Below are 5,181 nucleotides of genomic sequence, written 5' to 3'. Positions count from 1 at the left end.
TCCCCATTGTTACCAAGCAGCGACAGGAAACGCCTGCCCACAACAGGAAGTGATGATGCCGCGTCCTGGCCCCGCAGCCGCAGCCGATTATCCACTCCCAGCCGCTTATCCAATCCCAGGCGATTCCTCGAAAAACCCTCGGTGAGAGGAGGAGGTGGCCGGCTGACGACGCGGCAGGGCGGGCCGCGGCCTGGAAAAGGAAAGCTGCTGTGCCGCCCACCATGTGACAGGCCCCACCCTCCTCCGCCATTTTGAATTGTGGCGAGAAATTCGCGTTCTGAGAACTGTGAGAACCTTTCCCATTTTGAAAACTGGAGGACGTCACCGTATGACTGCTGGAAGCCCTTTTCAGAGAGTGAGAAACGCGATATTAGTCTAGCCTGACGTCGATTCACACAGTCAGGACCGGTTAATACAGCATCCTACTTTTATTCGAATACATTTATCGAATGCCAACTGTAGGTGTCAAACACTAGTATAGATTTTGGGGATACAGCGCAAATTAAAGCAGACCAAAATCCCAGTTCTTGTGTATCTTTATATTCTTGGGGGGAGGGACAATAATTATAGTATATAAAATTAATGATAAATGCTAGGGAGAAAAATAAGGCGAGGGAAGGTGGGTGGGAGAGAGCCCGGTGGCGGCAAATGGGAATTGCAGTTTTAAAAAGAGTGGTCCGAGGTGGCCTCTCTCAAACGGTAATTCTGAAATTCTTGAGAAGGGGCGGTGTTTGTAAAAGGGTGGGAAAATTTGATAACGTTGGAATCTAAGGGCGGTTAAGGAAGGCCTTTCTTAGATAGTAATGCATGAAAGAAAGTACAGTATGAGCTAGCAAGTCGTTTTCACAGTTAAGAAAAACAACTACATGGACTTCCCCTCATAGGTCAGTCGGTAAAGAATCTGCGTGCAATGCAGGAGACCTGGGTTCGATTCCTGGGTCAAGAAGATCCCCTGGAGAAGGAAATGGCAATTCACTCCAGTATCCTTGCCTGGAAAATCCCATAGACAGAGGAGCCTGGCGGGCTACAGTCCACGGGGTCGCCAAGAGTCGGACACGACTTAGCGACTAAACCACCACCACCACCACCGAGGAAGGCCTTTCTTAGATAGTAATGCATGAAAGAAGGTACAGTATGAGCTAGCAAGCAACAACTCTCGTTTTCACAGCTAAGAAAAACAACCACAGTTTTAGGGTGTTATCTCGTTTCTTTTCTCATTTTTCTGTGTTCTGTGTTTTCAGGTAACAGTCCAGCTACACTGGCTTTCTTAGTATTCTTCCAACGAACTAAACTTGTTCCCACCTCTACAACTTTACTTAGGCTGGCATTTTCCTCTTCATATCTTTGCTCTCATCACCCAAACCTTTTCTCAATTGTCATCTCCCCAGAAAACACTTCCCTAACCACCCTATCTGAAATTACAACTTCCCCCATGCCCTTACTGGGCTTCCCTGGTGGCTTAATGGCAAAGAAGCTACCTGCCGATGCAGGAGACACATGTTCCATCCCTGGGTCAGGAAGATTCCCCTGGAGAAGGAAATGGCAACTGACTCCAGTTTTCTTTCTGGAGAAATCTCATGGACGGGGGACTCTGGTGGGCTCCAGTCCATGGGGTCTCAAAGAGCTGGACACGACTTAGCAACTCAACAACAACAACATCCCCTTCCCAGCTTACTTTTCTTTAAAGAAATTCATCTGAAAATATTTGTTTATGCCCACCCCCTTAACAGTAAGCCTCTTATTCACTGTTATATCCCCAACAAGCTCATAGTAGGCCCTCAAATATTATTTGAGAGAGTGCCAGCCTCAGCATGATGGCCATTTCATCACCCAGACATGTATTTCATTCCAAGCAGTTACAACAATATCCCTCATACTTACCTGCTCAACTTTCAAGCATATTAATAGTACCATTTTTGACAGTATGGGAATGTGGATTAGATACTGTGTGTCTACTCAGCTTGCGTCTTATATTGCATAATCATATACTAGAACTTTTACCTAGTGTAAAGTGAATTCTTCAGTGGCCAGCAATTGCTGTTAAGCTTGATATTGAGATTATGGCAATAACATTAGCCACTTCTTGACATATTCTTGAGACAAACATGGCTTAATGTAAAATATAAAATCATAAAAAAAGTAGAAAACATAAGTGTATATGTCCATAGCTTTGGGGATGTAGAAGGACTTTCTAAATATGACACAAAATCCACAAAAGGAATTATTGTTAAATACAACTTCATAAATGAAAGCTTCTGAATATCAACACACAATGTTAATAAAATTAAAAGACAAATGATACACTGAGAAAAATAATTTCAATATGATAGCTAAGGATTAGTACTGGTTTATAATAAAAAGGGAAATTAGCAAAAATGCTGCATATATGATAAATATATGATAAGCATGTATGGCTAATATTACTACAGACAGTGCCCAGTTTATAATGGTTCAACTTAAACAGTTTTTTTCACTTTAAGATAGTATAAAGTGATACTTATTCAGTACTTCAAATTTTGAATTTTGATCTTTTTCTGGGCTAGCGATATGCTGGGCAGTGATATGCTGGTAATGCTGGGCAGCAGCAGTGAGCTGCAGTTCCCAGTCAACCACATCTTGAGGGTTAATAACCCAGATACTGGTAACAATTCTGTACCCACACAACCATTCTGTATTTCAGTATTCAATAAATGACATGAGATATTCATCACTTTATGATAAAATAGACTTTTTGTTAGATGATTTTGCCGAATTGTAGGCTAATGTAAATTATCTGAGCGTGTTTGAGGTAGTCTAGGTTAAACTATGCTGTTTGGTAGGTTATGTGCATCAGATGCATTTTCCACTTAGGATATTTTCTACTTAGGATGGATTTTTTGGGGACATAATCCCATCATAAATTGAGGAAGATCTGTAGTCTATGAAGTGCTATTATAAATGTTTTTAAAGGTAAGTGCTCCAATTAAAAAATATGCAAAAGACATGAATTCAGTTCAAATGAGGAGAAAACATTTGGCTGATAAACATAACAATAATAGTAATCAGAGTGAGTAATCAACCTCACGAGTAATCAGAAATAAAAACAATACCTTTTTTGCCTAGCAGAATGTCAAAGATTAAACATTTTATAATATTAAGTGTGGATGAAGATAGTATGAAATGGGCACACTTGTATGCTATTGGTACAAATTGATACAGCCATTTTAAGGTAATCTGGCAACATGTATCAAAAGCCTCAACATCCATATTGTTTGACCAACAAGTCCACATATAGAAATTTATTTTAAGGAAAATAAGTGGACAAGTTTGCAAAAATGTACCTACTAAATATATAAAGATGTTAATCTTGATTAATTGTATAGTATTGAAATACTGAAAAATCAGAAAAATAACTATTCAACAATAATTAGTTAAATACAGTACATCCACATAATGGACTACTACATAGCTATTAGAAATGAGTAGCTAAAAAAATGGATAGATCTGGAAATATGTTTTTATTTTTTTTAATTTTTTTTAAGTTACTGTTTTATTTTTTTATTTTTATTTTTTTTTTAATTTTATTTTATTTTTAGACTTTACATAACTGTATTAGTTTTGCCAAATATCAAAATGAATCCGCCACAGGTATACATGTGTTCCCCAACCCGAACCCCCCTCCCTCCTCCCTCCCCATTCCATCCCTCTGGGTTGTCCCAGTGCACCAGCCCCAAGCATCCAGTATCGTGCATCGAACCTGGACTGGCAACTCGTTTCATACATGATATTTTACATGTTTCAATGCCATTCTCCCAAATCTTCCCACCCTCTCCCTCTCTCACAGAGTCCATAAGACTGTTCTATGCATCAGTGTCTCTTTTGCTGTCTCGTACACAGGGTTATTGTTACCATCTTTCTAAATTCCATATATATGCGTTAGTATACTGTATTCGTGTTTTTCTTTCTGGCTTACTTCACTCTGTATAATAGGCTCCATTTTCATCCACCTCATTAGAACTGATTCAAATGTATTCTTTTTAATGGCTGAGTAATACTCCATTGTGTATATGTACCACAGCTTTCTTATCCATTCATCTGCTGATGGACATCTAGGTTGCTTCCATGTCCTGGCTATTATAAACAGTGCTGCGATGAACATTGGGGTACACGTGTCTCTTTCCCTTCTGGTTTCCTCAGTGTGTATGCCCAGCAGTGGGATTGCTGGATCATAAGGCAGGTCTATTTCCAGTTTTTTAAGGAATCTCCACACTGTTCTCCATAGTGGCTGCACTAGTTTGCATTCCCACCAACAGGGTAAGAGGGTTCCCTTTTCTCCACACCCTCTCCAGCATTTATTACTTGTAGACTTTTGGATCGCAGCCATTCTGACTGGTGTGAAATGGTACCTCATAGTGGTTTTGATTTGCATTTCTCTGATAATGAGTGATGTTGAGCATCTTTTCATGTGTTTGTTAGCCATCTGTATGTCTTCTTTGGAGAAATGTCTGTTTAGTTCTTTGGCCCATTTTTTGATTGGGTCATTTATTTTTCTGGAGTTGAGCTGTAGGAGTTGCTTGTATATTCTCGAGATTAGTTGTTTGTCAGTTGCTTCATTTGCTATTATCTTCTCCCATTCTGAGGGCTGTCTTTTCACCTTGCTAATAGTTTCCTTTGATGTGCAGAAGCTTTTAAGGTTAATTAGGTCCCATTTGTTTATTTTTGCTTTTATTTCCAATATTCTGGGAGGTGGGTCATAGAGGATCCTGCTGTGATGTATGTCAGAGAGTGTTTTGCCTATGTTTTGCCTATGGAAATATGTTTTTAAATAGAAAGGCAATCTGTTCAAAATTGGAAAAGGAGTACAAAAGGGCTGTATATTGTCACTCTGCTTATTTAACTTATATGCAGAGTACATCATGAGAAACGCTGGGCTGGAAGAAGCACAAGCTGGAATCAAGATTCCCGGGAGAAATATCAATAACTTCAGATATGCAGATGACACCACCATTATGGCAGAAAGTGAAGAGGAACTAAAAAGCCTCTTGATGAAAGTGAAAGTGGAGAGTGAAGAAGTTGGCTTAAAGCTCAACATTCAGAAAACGAAGATCATGGCATCCGGTCCCATCACTTCATGGGAAATAGATGGGGAAACAGTGGAAATAGTGTCAGACTTTATTTTTGGGGGCTCCAAAATCACTGCAG

At 39.7% G+C, this 5,181-nt stretch overlaps 1 long non-coding RNA gene across 2 annotated transcripts in view; it reads left to right on the top strand.

Moving 5' to 3' along the window:
* Window positions 1-183: 183 nt before the first annotated feature.
* LOC129640300 (uncharacterized) overlaps window positions 184-5,181 on the top strand; it is a 49,127-nt gene continuing 44,129 nt past the window's right edge. Inside the window, exons 1-3 of one of the 2 annotated variants that reach the window (XR_008708731.1) lie at window positions 184-458; window positions 885-1,127; window positions 1,242-1,750. This is a non-coding gene — a long non-coding RNA (uncharacterized LOC129640300). Of the gene's footprint in view, window positions 459-884; window positions 1,128-1,241; window positions 1,751-5,181 lie in introns of those variants that run through there. The other variant, XR_008708732.1, reaches the window with a different exon arrangement.

Source organism: Bubalus kerabau, chromosome X, assembly GCF_029407905.1.
Source record: "Bubalus kerabau isolate K-KA32 ecotype Philippines breed swamp buffalo chromosome X, PCC_UOA_SB_1v2, whole genome shotgun sequence".
NCBI classification, from domain to species: domain Eukaryota; kingdom Metazoa; phylum Chordata; class Mammalia; order Artiodactyla; family Bovidae; genus Bubalus; species Bubalus kerabau.
This window is presented reverse-complemented; position numbering and strand designations above follow the sequence as displayed.